We start from the raw sequence: 15,654 nt of genomic DNA on the forward strand, positions 1-15,654 counted from the left end.
TCCAAGGGCACGGTCCTGACTTGGGAGAAGACCCTCGCCCCCTCTGCCTGTCCTGCTGACATTTTGGCCTGGAGACAAGGTTATTGATACCTGGATAGCCAGGCGCCCATGCAGCCAGGTGTGGGGCAGGCCCAGCCTTGTTTGTTTGTGGTCGCCCTTGGTGACAATAGATTAGGCCCTGATAGAGCTGAGGTAAGGCCATAAAGTGGCTCTTGAGTAGGCCTCTCAGAGGGGCCCTCACCACTGTCACAGGAGGAACAAGTCCCAGGGTGCCACAGCCCATCCTTGGGCCATTGCCCTTGCTCCAGTTTTCTGTAGCCACTAGTGGGAGCTGCTCTGCTCCCAGCCTGTCCACTGTTGTCACCTCTTGTCACCCTGGGTCCTGAGCTCCTGAGAGGGGCACATTGTGGTGAGATGGGGTGAGCCCCCATTAGGAGAGGAGCATGGAGTGTGGCCCAGCTGGTGTCGCCTCTTTGTGAGAGCCTGCAACATGCCACCAGCCCTGAGACTTAGCTTCTCCCGCACTGAGCAAGGCGCTTGGTTGGCTTTGTGGATCATGGTGAGGGCTCTGGAGAGGGACCTGCAGATGGGGCTGCTCAGTCACGGATTCATCTGACTGATTGGAACCTGCGCGTTGGCCTCCCCATGGGGCACCTTGACTCTGGGAGCACCGTCCATTCTCATCCTCCCACTTCCCCAAGGCTCACTCACCACTTTCCAGAGAAGGCCAAGAGCCTGGCCCAGGGTCACCTGCTCAGACACCCAGCTACACCACCTCTTCCTTCCCAATTACACTGACCATGCACTGACAGAACAACCCAGCCTGGGGACTCCTAAATGGGGGGTGTCTGCAGGATAGTCTGGGGACTCAGCAGCACTGGGACCCTCCCCAGCCCTGTCCATGCTGTTGTCAGCTCTCTCAGTAAGTTGGGACTCACGTCTTAAGAGCTAAATGTTAAAGAGCCATCAGCTCCTTCATGCTATGAAGGCCAGGCCGGCCAAGAGGAAATGATCCCAGCCCACGGCGTTTCCCTCTGTCCAGTGAGAGAGCAAAAGCCGAACAGTGCTGGGTGCTCTGATCAGAGCTGGAGTTGGGAGTGGGAGAGAAGCAGGCGAGGCTAGGTCGCCTGGCTCTCCACATGGGGTGCATGTGAGTCTGTAGGTCGGAGGGGCAGGTGCAGCGGCCCCAGTGAGCCCTGGCACTGTGTGCTTCTCAGCCCTGCCCCAAGAAGCTGCGTGAAGAGCAGGAGGAGACACCCAATGCCCAGCGCAGGCAGCTCAGCCTTCATATGTTCCTCGGTGCTGAACAGGCAGGTCTGGAATAAGGACACATGGGTATCCTGGACTGGGCAGGCTGTCCCGTGGTTCTGTCCAGGGAGGTGTTCGCTTGCTCACGGTTTGTACTGACTTAGGTATTTGCAGTTCTTGGGAGAGAGAGGTTCTCTTGGTCAGCAGGTGGCTCTGCCCTGGCTGGGTTGGGCACTCCCTGTATGTTTCATTTTCGAATTCTCTGCCATACAGGCTTATTGTCTCTCCTGTTACAACAGCACATGTGAAAACAGTGGGGAGTTTGAGTTGATAGGATGTGGCCTGGGGGCTCTGTTATTTGCTCTGTGGAACCAGGGAGCCCCTCGCCTGCCTGTGTCCCCAGCTTACTTTCTCACAGCAGTCCCATGTCTGCAGTCTGTGTTATGTGAGAGCTCTGCGGGGGTGTGGACTGATCTGTTTTGTTTATTGAAGAACAGTGGGTCCTGCCTGGTGGGAGATAGGCTCAGTAAAAATGTGTTGAGCAGGTGATGGATCAGACATGTGCAGTGATACCGGCCGTGACTGGACCTCGGGGAGGCGGGACTCGGGCAGCCGGCTCACCTCACCCTCAAGGAGGATGCCCTCAGGCCAGGACAGCTGGGCCGTGTTATTGCAGCCCATCTAGCTGAGGGGGACACGGGCCACATGGAACACACCTGGCCCTGGACCTGATCCCTCAACGGCCACTGTTTTTAAACTCAAGTTTCTGATACCGCATAGGGCATTTCTTTTTATTCTCTCAATAAGCATGTGCTACTAGAAAATGAATTTTTTAAAAAAAATTGGTAGGCTTTATTTTTTAGGATGGTTTCAGATTTACAGAAAAATTGGAGACATTGCCTGCCCCTCTTATATAAACATCTTGCCTTCCTGTGGTACATTTGTTACACTTGATGAGCCAATATTGATTTAGTATTAATAACCAAAGCCCGGAGTTTACTGTAGGGTGCACTCTGGGTGTTGTACCTCCTGTCAGTTTGGACGGATACATAATGACAAGTGTTCACCACTATAGCACCACGAACAGCACTTTAACTGCCTAAACCCCCCTGTGCCCCCCTGTTCACCCCTTCTTGCCTGCATGTCACACATGTGGTGAGTCACCATGGTGCACATCTGTTGAGGGAATACTGTGTTTGGGATGAATTGAATCACAGGGCTTACTGACTGTGGGGTCTCCTTGACTCGCTGCCACCACCATCCCATAAGGTTCTGTCTATAACTGCTTCTATTCCAAGGACACTTGTTTGTTTGTTTTTTTTGCCCTATATTTATTTGCTTGGTCATTCCCTCATTCATTCATAGAACTTTAATATGTACATGTGGAGCTAAGGTCACACAAAAGAAAAAGTTGTGCTCCTGCTGGTGGCTGCTGTATGAGTGAGGACAGGGCAGCCAATTGGAGGGGGCCGTGTGGCAGAATTACTGCCCAGGGTGCAAACGTGAGTCAGATTCCGAGTCATGATATGTCCCAGACAAACGAATGACCATGTGTCACATACTCTTTGAGTAACTTACTGCTAAAGATAAGCAGGAGGGCTATAAATAGTCACTCCGGCAAGAATCAAGGTCATGATGCTGCCCACTCCAAACCACAAGGACCATTAGTCAGATCCTTGGGATTTCTCCTTCTATTGCACATTTTCGGAAAACTCTTTGAGAATGGAAGTGTTAGGGGTCTAGAGTGGGGGCAGTCAGGAGGAAGCTAAGCAGTGAGGCAGCTCCGGGAGCTGGAACCTGTTTGCAGGTGCCAGGATCCTGGTGGGCCCCTCGGGATAGCACGACACTTCTGCTCCCCTCAGCCCCTCTACTCAGGGAAGCTCCCTGTTCCTGGGAGCAGACTCCCTGTTCTGTGCCAGATAGAACTACCCTGCAAAGAAGGTACCTGCAGTGTTCAGATGTGGAACTGTGTCTAAGTCAAAGGAAACTCTTTGGACCATCCCCTGCTCTGGCTGCACGGGACAGGCACTCTGACATAGCCACATGCAGACTGGTTTCAGTTCCACTGTGCAAATGGTTCCAGAAAAGGCTGCCCATTTTGCAGAGAACACAGCCCCGGGGTGGGTGGGTGGGGAGTGCACCAGACTGAGCCCCCCACCTCCTCCTCTGGCTCCCAGACTCCCCATGAGGAGGGGCCTGGCTGTCTCAGAAGTTTCCATCTTGGGAGTCCACCAGTTCTTTGAAAGTGGAGGCAAAATTCTGTATCTGTGAGTGACGTGCATTTTTCTTGAAGGGGGAGGTTCTAGGGTTTTCATGAAATTCTCAGAAAGAACTGGGACTTTCCAAAAGTTAACAAAAACCTGGACTCTATTAACTCTGGGGCTGGTGGGTCTTCAAACTACAGCTGTGTGTCTCTCAATGAGGTTATAGGCAGTTTCAGCCTTTGGGAGACTGGCTTGATAATTATGCCAGGTTTTTCTGCAGAGTCCATTTGCTTATCTGTTTCATCTCCCTTTAAGGTGGTGATTCCCTGCTGTGTGCAAGTCCAGCTGGAACAGGTAAGTCTGCCTATATCGGGGCCCTTGTGCCATCCTGGGGGACTAAGTCTCTCTGCTGTGCCTCCCACTAGGACCCACACCCTCCCTTTGACCTGGAGCTTCCAGAGCTTCTTACAGGGATTTCTGACCACTATGAACTCACTTTTTGCCTAGGCTTTCCTTTTTTTATGTTATAAGAAAGTTTCCTTTTTTGATTTCAATGGATTTAGGGGGTACAAGTGGAGTTTTGTTATGTAGATGGGCTGTCAAATGATGAAGTCTGGGCATTAGGTGTAGCTGTCACCTGAGTAGTGTGCATTTTTTAATCCCTCACCTCTCTCCCATCCTTCCCCTCCTGAGACTCCACTGTTCATTATACCACTGGGTGTGACCATGCATCCCCACAGCTTAGCTCCCACATATGTGAGAACATGCATGATTTGGTATTTTATTCCTGAATTACTTTACTTAGGATAATGCCCTTCAGTCCCATCCAGGGCACATAGTTTAACACAGTAAATTGCACGTGAACTTTATGGATATATATATGTGTTATTTATATATATATATATATATGTATCACACACGTACACACAAACGCTTACACTACGTTTTCTTTATCTAGTCCTCGGTTCGTGGGCACTTAGGGTGACTCTGTATCTATGTGACTGTGAATTGTGCTGTGGTGAACATATGAGTAAAGGTGTCTTTTTGATATCATTATTTCTTTTCCTTTGAGTAGTGGGATTGGGGGATCGAATGGTAGGTCTTCCTTTAGTTCTCCAAGGAATCTCCATCTGATTTCCAGAGAGATTGGGCACATTTACCTTCCCGCCAAGAGTGTGTAAGTGTTTCATTTCACTGCATCTGCGCCAACATGTATTGTTTATTGGTGTTCTAATAATGGCCATCTGATTGGAGTAAAGTGGCTTCGTTTTCTTAGGAGGAGAGACTTGGCCCTCCTTTGTAGGAACGGTCTTTTAGATCAGTAATAGTTACCTGCAGGGTTCATCTTCCCTGAGCCTGAGTTTTTTCGGCTATAAAGTGAGGACACCACAAGTCCATTGTCTTATTGGTGAAAACAAGGAAAGTGGTAGTGCCTGTATCACAGGGTGGCTGTGGACAGCCTGGTGCGGTGGTTTGCAGACATTCATCTCTGACAAATGTCATGTTTTTATCAGATTGGAGGTAAACACTTGCTAGCTCTTTCTCTTTGGCTTATTATTAGGTAAATTTAAATTGCGGTCTGCTTTTCTAATGAAGCTTCTTCTGATGTCATGATACCTTTTGCTGTTGTCTTTGCTGTATACCCATTGGGGGGGGATGGTTAAGCCTTAAGCCTTGTTTCTCATGACTCAACAGCAGCTCCCAGAGGCCTGTGGGCCTCTGGGTACCAGGCAATGCTGAACAGCAGGGTACAGAACCGTTTTATCTCATTGCAAATCAGAGGGGACTGCAAGGCAGGCAAATGCGAATCAGCCTCTTGCTGCCCGGGTAGTGTTCATGAGGGAAGGAAACAGATGAGCCTGCACCTGGCAGATGTGTTTCCCACACGGCCCAAACTAAAGGGGCTTCATGCTGTTGGCCCTCTCTGGTTCTGCCCTGCGGAGAATCCAGAGTGCTGTTGGGGGTTTTGCCAGTCTTCCTGCCTTCCATGTCTCTGTGGGCCGAAAGCCCAGCGGCCACCAGATTTAGGGCTGTTTCTGTCTTGGGGTGTAGTAGAACATCCTCTGAGAGCCTTGGCCGAGGGCTGATCAGTGTGGCAGCTCCCCTGTTATGAGGAAGCCAAGGTCAGAGGCTGACTCCAACACTGACTGGCTGGGCACCATGTGAGCCCTGCCACCCTTGCTCTGGTCTCCTCCCGAGGTGGGGACCAAGTGCTGTCTGACTTAGCTGAGGATGAAATTAAACAAAAGGGATGGACAGGGGTCAGGTGTGTCACAGATGCCTCATCCGCAGTCCAGGTACTGTGACTATCCTCCTTGTAATTCTGTGAGAGCAAAATATGCATTTGAGGTCACAGGAAGGTTTTAAAAAAAAACAAAAACAACTCACTCAAAACCTAAAAAATATGTTGCAGTATCAAGAGCTGAGGCTGTCAGAGCCATCAGGCCTTGGGCCTGTCAGAGGCCCAGGTGGCCTCCGATCTGTGTGCCCCTCCCCAGGACCTGTCTGCAGCTCAGCCTCTTCCCAGCTACTCTCTTGACATCAGATTTTTGTCAGTGCACCCTGGATGACAGTCCCACAGGAGTGCCCTGCCAGTGTGCCGTGTCTAAAGGAGTCACGCGCTGATTGCAGAACCCCAAGGGCCTGGCCCAGCTGCTGGGATATTGTCACTGTGTCCCTGGAGCCCAGGGTTCGAAAGAGAAGCCTCTCTGTCTGTCGGGGCACATCCCATGCCTGCAGCAGGTCCCTGCTTCACTATTTCCTTTTCACAGGTCTGGTCACTGAGAGCTGGCTCTCATTCCAGCCCATCCTGGCTCCTGCATGCTGTGTATGTGTTTTATATATGTAATCATTATATGTATATGAATCCATATACATATAATATACATACATTATAACCATGCAATCATTACATGTATATGAATTAAAATATGTATTTTATGTATGTATTGATAACATATACAAATATGTGTAAAATTGTTATGTATATGGAAGTTTGTGTTATGTTCGTGAATGTGTATTATACATAACTATTGTATGCATATGAATGTGTGTATATGCGTATTACATGTGTAATTACTAAATGTGGATATATGTATGGTAGGTAATTTTTCTACGCATGTGAGTATGTATGTGTGGATTATGTAATTCTATGAATGCATGTGTGTATTATTTTATTTTATTTTTTGAGACAGAGTCTCACTTTGTCACCCTCGGTAGAATGCTGTGGCATCACAACTCACAGCAACCTCCAGTTCTTGGGCTTAGGCAATTCTCTTGCCTCAGCCTCCTGAGTAGCTGGGATTACAGGTGCCCACCACAACACCCTGCTATTTTTTTTTGTTGTTGTTGTTGCAGTTTGGCCGAGGCCAGGTTTGAACCTGCCACTCTCAGTATATGGGGCCGGCGCCCTACTCACTGAGCCCCAGGCGCCGCCCTATGTTATTGTTTTATGTATTTGAAGGTATAGGTGTGTGTGTTTATTAGGGGTGTGATTTTTATGTGTATATGAATGTGTGTATATGTATATTTCCTGGAGATGACCTTGCACAAGTCCACTCTTTACTAAGCTTTCTGTTACTTTTTGCAACTTGGCAGGTCCTGGGACCAGCACCTCGACATTCCCCGGTACCTGTTAGGAACGCACGCTCTCGGGCCCCACCCCAGAGTTGCTGATTAGGGGCTGTGGGGCTGGAGCCGAGCAATCTGCTTTCACAACCCTCCCCAAAGGGTGATGCAGCTCAAGTGTGAGTTCAGTCTGGTGCAGGGGCCCACGTGTGAGGGTGTGGTCTGGTGGGGACCTGAGTGCCTGCCTTCCTCTATGGCATCCTGTGGTCCTGGACAGGGCCTTCATCACCGAGAGACCCAGCTTCCTTATATGTTTATCCTGAGTAGAGCTTTCTCCCTAAAACAGGGCAGGGCTGTCCTCCAGACTGAGATGGTGTAGTGGCAGCTCAGCCCAGCCTGTGTCTTCTCCTACCTCCTGGTGCTGGGCAGCCTGGCTTAATAGAGCAGGGAAGGCAGAGTTTCCCCTGCATGGTGTCACTTCTCAGGGCAGAAGGCACGGGATCCTTTCTTTTTTTCCCTCCTGGTCCTTCATGGATTGAGAACCTTCTAGCACTTATGGATGGGCGTGGAGGCACCTTCAGATAAGACTATAATCCTGAATGCCACCTTGGGAATCATTGAGCCCTTGGTTTGCCTGGCCAGGCCACCTAAGAGCTGTTTTTAATTTTCCCTTTGTTACCATTTGTTGAGTTTTTGCTCTGTGAATTCACCCATGGGGGCTCAGGAAAATGAGGACACTTCCCAGGTCACACAGACACTAAGAGGCTGTCGCCAGCCCAGCCTTGGCTTCCTTTGTGGGCCTGACACTTTCTGTTCTTTCAGAGACAAGACACGTTTGTTGGTATTGCTTCCAGTTTTGTGATGAGCCACATTTTAAAATCAAGGATAAGTTCTATAGGAAAAAGAAATCTCACATTGTTAGTTGAACTTGGGAGGAAATTAGCCTGTGTTTCAGGCTGGGCTGGATGTTTCTAGGCCTCTGTGCCTTGCTAATTCTCATAATCTCTCTAGAAGGACGAGCGGATCCCAGCCACTGCACACCTCCCAAGGTCGCACTGTACACCCTCCCGAGGTCACACTACCCACGAAGGAGCCGCACTTGGGTTCTGACTTCATGCCTGGTCCCTATGGTTCCTGTCACACCACACCCAGGCCCAGCACCACCCGGGGCAGCACATACGGCGTCCCCGCAGGGTCTGTCTGGCTCACCCTGTCATCCTTAGACTCTGGGACTCCTCAGCCTCACAGATTTGGGAGCAGGTGGACTGCTTAATTTGGACGCCCCCCCCCCCCCGAAGCAGGGGTGGGTGGTCAGCTTGGAGGCTGGCCCTGCTATTGTCCCCAAGGTGTCAGCGGCCCCCACATGCCCCTCTGTGACCTGCCCTCGGCTGGGCTGCACTTCTACTCTGCCCTGCACAGGGGCCCCTCCCCCACCTGGTGTTCACCTGGCCCCTGTACCACCTGCCTCTGCTCTGCAGATGTAACCTGAGGGCCATGAGAGGGTCGAGAATAGCTTCATTCTAGCATGTTTTAACGTGGTGAGCTGTCTAGTCTGCCAAAATTCCTGGGGTAGCACTGGCTGGGGAAATGGTTCTGAAACTCTCAGGTGTAATTCTCTGGTTCTGGGCAGAGAGAGGGTATGATGGGTGGAGCTGGCTGTGGAACAGCTGACAGTGGACTGTAGGGACATCTGTCACCACTAAGGTGACATTATACTTTGTGAGACTCATTTGTCTTCAGGAACAGGGTGCCTTTGAGACGACCTGGTGCAGTTCACACACGAGGAGGGAGGAAACTTCTGCTGATGGTGACCTGAACTGGCTGCTGACCTGTGATGTCCATTTTTCTCTTGCTTTTCTAGTAGCACAATCTTCTGCATCATCTTACTTCGTGGGATGTGAGGTTCAGTTAATTCATGGACTCAAAGTAGGGTTGAGAAAGGCACTGGGAGGCAAACCCCCTTTTTTTTTTTTTTTTTTTTTTGTAGAGACAGAGTCCCACCTTATCGCCCTCGGTAGAGTGCCTTGGCGTCACACAGCTCACAGCAACCTCCAAATCCTTGGGCTTAGGCGATTCTCTTGACTCAGCCTCCCAAGTAGCTGGGACCACAGGCGCCCGCCACAATGCCCGGCTATCTTTTTCTTTGTTGCAGGGGCCAGGGCTGGGCCTGAACCCGCCACCCTCGGTATATGGGGCTGGTGCCCCACCCGCTGAGCCACAGGCGCCGCCCGCAAACCCCTTTTTGTAAATGTTAATTTAGACATTGACACCTGCACACAGGGTCTGAATTTCCTGGGAGCTGCGGTAAAAAGGAAACCACAGTCATCAGCATGTCCCTTGTCTGAAAGGAGGGAAAACAAGAATAGGCAGAGAAAGGAAAATACGTTATGTGGAAATTATGGAGGTGTGGAGCAAGCCATTGTGGGCACGTCCTGAACCCAGCTGGGCAGCAAAGCTCCTGCTTGTTCACAGGTACTGTGGGGGGAGGATCATCTTAGCGATGTCAGAGAGGGGCTGCTGCCAGGTAGCTGTGTTAGGGCCTGTGGCTTTATGAGACCAAGGCCCTTGATGCAGCGATTAGAACTGTGAAGTGACAACTGCGGGCTTTATCTTCTGCTGATATCACTGTGTTACACTTCTATGCGGTGTGTCTGTTGGGTCATAAAGAGGATGCATCATGTTGTAGGGAACCACAATCCACAGTGGTGGGAGTGGCCAGGCTTCTCAGTGGAGTCTGAGCCTGGGATCCAGCGGTTCGGTGACCCTCTGAGTATGTGTACATGGATATGCTCACATGTAATAGCAGTTACAGGCACTTGGAGTGTATACACTGAGTATGTGTACACGGATATACTCACATGTTATAGCAGTTACAGGCACTTGGAGTGTGTACACCGAGTATGTGTACATGGATATACTCACATGTAATAGCAGTTACAGGCACTCCAAGTGTGTACACCAAGTATGTGTACACGGATATACTCACATGTTATAGCAGTTACAGGCACTTGGAGTGTGTACACCGAGTATGTGTACATGGATATACTCGCATGTAATAGCAGTTACGGGCACTCCAAGTGTGTACACTGAGTATGTGTACACGGATATGCTCACATATAATAGCAGTTACAGGCACTCGGAATGTGTACACCAAGTGTGTGTACACGGATATACTCACATGTTATAGCAGTTACAGGCACTCGGAGTATGTACACCAAGTATGTGTACACGGATATACTCACATGTAATAGCAGTTACAGGCACTTGGAGTGTGTACACCAAGTATGTGTACACAGATATACTCACATGTTATAGCAGTTACAGGCACTCGGAGTGTGTACACCGAGTATGTGTACACGGATATACTCACATGTAATAGCAGTTACAGGCACTTGGAGTGTGTACACCAAGTATGTGTACACGGATATACTCACATGTTATAGCAGTTACAGGCACTCGGAGTGTATACACGGATATGCTCACGTGTAATAGCAGTTACAGGCACTCCAAGTGTGTACACTGAGTAGGTGTACATGGATATGCTCACATGTTATAGCAGTTAAAGGCACTCTGAGTGTGTACACCAAGTAGGTGTACACGGATATACTCACATGTAATAGCAGTTACAGGCACTTGGAATGTGCACACTGAGTATGTGTACACGGATATACTGACATGTAATAGCAGTTACAGGCACTTGGAGTGTGTACACCAAGTATGTGTACATGGGTATGCTCACATGTAATAGCAGTTACAGGCACCCCGAGTGTGTACACTGAGTATGTGTACACGGATATGCTCACATGAATAGCAGTTACAGGCACTCTGAATGTGTACACCGAGTATGTGTACATGGATATGCTCACATGTAATAGCAGTTACGGGCACCCTGAGTGTGTACACTGAGTATGTGTACACGGATATGCTCACACGTAATAGCAGTTACAGGCACTCCGAGTGTGTACACCGAGTATGTGTACACGGATATGCTCACATGTAATAGCAGTTACAGGCACAGACTAGAACTGGACTGTGACGCTGGAAGCCGTGGGCCCTGCGTTCAGTCCTATCACTTTTGGGGGCTCTGCCTTCCTCTTCTGCAAAATGGGAGCCCTGCCACCTTCCTCTCAGGAAGGAACATTTGTTCCTTCCTCTTTGCAAGGAACAAATGAAATAACAAATTTAAACTCTTAGTTCTGGTTCAGGCACACGGAAAACAACACAATACTTGGACAAAAGACTGATTCATTGTTCCATGAACCCGAGATGCCACAGAGGTCTTTCAGTGCCCACAGGCTTTGCCGCTGGTTGTTTGCTTTTGAGCTTGTTGTCTTGCCGTCTCATGAGAGAGAGCCAGTTTGATGAGTTCCAGAGCTGTCCATCCCCTGCCTCCCGAGGGTGACAGCACTGATGATGGCAGTCAGAACACAGTGACTCCTAGGATCCCTTGTTTGGAGATGAGGAGGAACCATCCAGTGTGTGCATGTGAGTCTGTCCTGGCTAGTTGCTGGTCTCTTCATAATGCAGTGGCTTAACAGTGGCCTAAATGGTGGCCTGAGGGCTTTTCATTGAAGTTCGAAGACAAAGTGTCACTTGTTTTTTCCTTCCTATCTTTGCCTTCATACCCTGCCCAACGGATTGATACTTAGCACACTAGTGATTCCTGATGGCCTTAGGTGCAGCTCTGGCCTTCACTAGGACACTGTGAGTCCCCATGTGTGACCCACTCCCCCGCCAGCTCTACAGAAGTGCTTCCTGTTTACAGAAGGGCCCCCGGGCCACCATGTCCCTGCCTTCCAGAGGCCGCCTCCCTGACATGGGAGCCATTCAGCTCAGGAACAGGTGCAGGGCCCTTGAGCTGCCGCCGCGCACTCCAATTGTTCTTGCTCGGCCACTGTGATTTCTGACATGGGAGGGGAGGACGTTCATATAAGAATAGGTCTGAGTCATAGGGGCTTTATTTCTCTTTGTTTATTAAAGTGAAGACGGTGGGCTGTTTCTCTCAAAGGTGACATCAGGAGCCATGTTCCTCAACATAAGGCTGGGGCTTTCAAACTACACTCTTACATTGATGTGCACAGATGGGCCACATGTGTGCATTGTGTGTGTTTTGTGTGCAGATGTTGTGTATGTGTGCACGGCGTGTGTGTGCACCGTGTCATGGTGTATGTGTTGTGTTGTATGCATGGGGTGTGTTGTATGCATGTGTGTGGTGTCTTGTGTTTGAGTGTGTTATGTGTGCTTGTACACCTGTCGGGACCTCATTCGATAGGATTTGCTTAAACTCCCACAGCCACCCAGCGGGAGCCACTGAGGAGCAAGCTCAGCTCAGGACAGACTGTGCCCATCAGGAAGCCGGCTCAGGGCTGCCTGCTGTCATCCTGTGTCTCCAGAATGAGAGTCTCTCAGACATACTGAGTTATTTCAAAAATCCCCTGAGCTGTGTCATGCTCCCCAAGTGGTTGATGAATGAAGAGAAATAATTTTAATGGTTTCCCTTTTACTTTGTTGTAAATTTAGTGGCACCGAAACACCCAAACTTTCCATCTTTCAAGTTTAGGGTGGGGGGCTTTGTGACGAGGAGCTGAGCATCCCTGATCTAGGATGGTCCGTCTGGGTGACCTTGAGCTCCGGGGCTATGTGGGTGTCTTCTGACGGCGTAGCCCACCATGGTCTGTTTGTGTGAATGTTGTCACAGAAGACTTCACAGGAGTCTCTTGACTTGAATTTCTTGTCCTCATAGCCCATAAAGCCAGAGCTGGTAATTTCCTGCTCATAGATGGTTTCACTTCAGAAACACAGAGACAAGTGTCTACACTTCACACCAGGGTCTCAGCTGAAAGTTACCTGCGTGTGTGCGTGTGGGCATGCGCCTTGGGTCTGGGCCACAGCTGCCCCTGTCAGATTCTGTGCGTCTCATCCGGAGTCTTCATTTCACCAGAGTCATGATAAAATTCAGTTGCATCAGGTCAGTTAGTCTGTTTGATCTCCAGGAAGCAGAGAGAAAAGTCTCAAGAATTCCACTGGGTCAGAGTCTAGGCATTGCTTTCAGTCAAAAGAGGCAAATGCAATGTCTGCAGCTTTGGCAAAAGCTGGCTGAGACCCAGCCAGCGATGGCAGTGTTAAACTGGTGCTGCGTTCTTGAGATTTCACCTTGACACTCTGCTGTCCCAGAGGGGTACTGGCATGTAGCACGGGGCATCAGAGGGCACCATGGAGATTACTTGTCAGAAGGAGACACATGAGGAGGATGGAGCTGTGGGCCTGAGAAGCTCGGGAGATGAGGGATGTGTGGGCAGGTGCACTCAGATCAGGGGGTTAGGATGCATGTGAGGTTACACAGCTAGAAAGTGGGAATTGGGTGAGGCCCACAGAGTGAAGCGTCTCTACTGCAGGGGTGACCCTTGTATGCCAGCAGTGCCTGTGCAGGGCTTGTCCTGTCTTGAGGGATGAGCCCCAGCCCGTTTCCCCAGCTGCTATGGCCTAGGCAGCCATGGGTCAGGTCCTGGTCCTGTCTTAGCCCCAGTTGAGGGAATGGGCCCAGTGCCCTCTGGTTCTCTTGTTTCCTTGGAGCAGGTGCAGACTGGCAGCGTGTCCAGGATTTACTCTGTGGCAGTAAGCAGGACAGAGTGAAGATGTGCTGGGTGTGGGCCGGGCCCCTGCTCCCTCACTTCACCTGTAGCCCAGCTCCTGAAGCCACCAGCACCTCTCCTGCCTGGGCCGGGCGACGGCTTTATAGTTCACTTGCTTCTGACGTGTTCTTCTGAGTTCCCAGCACACTCGTGACAGGCAGCTGGTGGAACACGGGCATAGACCCACCGTGCTGGTCAGCCCTCACGCTTGCCTCTTCTTAACTCTGCACTTCGCCCCCCGGAAGGTTTCTCTGATTTCCTCGCACCCCGGAAGGTTTCTCTGATTTCCTCGCACATGTGACTTTCTCTTGTCAGGAGCAGAGTAGGTATCGGCAATAAAAAGGGCAAGCCCAGGGACACCATTCCCAGTTCACCTCACACCTGGGTGTTCAGGTGAGGAGACAACACGTGGGAAGAACATTAGACTCAGAAACAAATAGCTGGTGTCTGTCTTCTTCTTATGGACTCCCGAGAGCCATTGTAGGGTAGGTGAAGTGAGTGGGGTTGTGTTCCTCCCCAGTTCACTTCCAGTTGAAACCTCTGAATAAATACAGCCTATTTGGAATAACAATGAGCATGAGGCAGGCCATAGTGGATGGGGTCAGCCTGAGTTCAGTGACTGGTGAACTTAGCGAAGAGGAACGGAGGCCTGCAAGGAGAAGGCCACGGAGGGCGGTGGCAGAGATGGGAGTGCTGCGTGGATGAGATGAGGAATCCCATCGTGGCAGCCTAGAGACGGTGGAAGAGACCAGGAAGGATCCTGTCCTAGAGCTATCAGAGGGGCCAGGCCCTGTGATACCTGGACGTCAGACTTCCAGCCCCCGGAGCCGTGAAAGAACCCACCCAGCTGGTGGTGTGTCCAAGCAGCCTTAGGGAATCCGCACAGTGGGCACCTCCCTTCCCCTTGCATGTCGTGTTCCCCAGGCATTTCTGGAACTGCTTTCTGGCCTACAGAGTAAAGAGGAGGCTGCTGCAGCCTCATGTGGGCCGTGGGACAGGCCGCTGGCGGAGCCAGTGCTGAGTGGAGGAAGCTGCTGCAGACTCAGTTGGGCAGTGGGATGGGCCCCCAGTGGAGCCAGCACAGAGTGGAGGAGGCTGCTGCAGGGCTGGCCGTGGCCCCTTCTCTAAACTGCCCCAGACAGTTCAGATGGATCCGATTTTGAGAATCTGCAGTGACAGCATGAGATGTTTGTGGAAATTGCCCACCATAGGAGCCTCCAATTATGAACTTGCGTTGGATTGGGCAGCATTGTAAATTCTCCCTCACCCCAGAGCTTTCCCAGGAAAGACCTGTGGAGCCCTCCTGGCCTGGGGATGTATTGGGCTGGCCTGCAGTGGTTCGGCACTGTGCCATTATGAGGCCTTCCCGCTAACCCCCATGGAAGGAAGACCCCGCCCCCGTCTCCATTCCAGCCTAAAGGACTCCATGGGTGAGCAGGACCCAGGATGACTGCAGATCAGAGCCCAGACCACTTCTTGCAGATAGTTACCAGGAAAGGGGCCCTGACCTTTGCCCCCAGCCTCTCTATCCAGCTGCTCCTCAAAGCATCTGCAGAACTGCCCTTGTGACCCTCGGATATAGACTTCATGGGATGTCTATGGCTTCCTCACCCCCGCTAACCACAGGCTAAACTTTGATTCATCCTTCTCTTTGATTTCACCATTCCCTCTGTGCCTAAAATAACGTCTTGGCCTCCAGCTAGTTCCAGCTTGGGAGAGTGGAAATTGCCTGGATTTCTGGGAAAGGTGCCCTAGAGAGGAGGCTTCGCACCAGTATAGAACCTCCTTCAGGAGAAGTCCTCACCCCAGCCAGAGGCCTTTGGGTCTCAGCTCCCTGACCTCCTGGGAAAGAGAGAAAACCCTTACGGAATTAAAAAACACCCAGCAACACTGAGCCTCACACAAACATGCCCACTGCCTTTGTAGCTGGCTCTGAAAGCCCACAGGTTGGAGACTGTTCTTGAAGCCTTTGTCCCCACCTCTGCAGGAGGAGAGGATTGTGA

The 15,654-nt window shown here is 50.7% G+C and overlaps 1 protein-coding gene across 4 annotated transcripts in view; it reads left to right on the top strand.

Moving 5' to 3' along the window:
- The window catches only part of TNS3 (tensin 3), a 296,848-nt gene that overhangs the window by 101,562 nt on the left and 179,632 nt on the right, over nucleotides 1–15,654 (top strand). For 2 of the 4 annotated variants that reach the window (XM_053608816.1, XM_053608818.1), the window contains exon 4: nucleotides 3,768–3,806. The exons of the other annotated variants lie outside the window; for them this stretch is intronic. The gene's annotated coding sequence lies outside the window, so the exon portion shown is untranslated. The remainder of the gene's footprint in view (nucleotides 1–3,767; nucleotides 3,807–15,654) is intronic. 4 annotated transcript variants of the gene reach the window in all.

Source organism: Nycticebus coucang, chromosome 11, assembly GCF_027406575.1.
Source record: "Nycticebus coucang isolate mNycCou1 chromosome 11, mNycCou1.pri, whole genome shotgun sequence".
NCBI classification, from domain to species: Eukaryota; Metazoa; Chordata; class Mammalia; order Primates; family Lorisidae; genus Nycticebus; species Nycticebus coucang.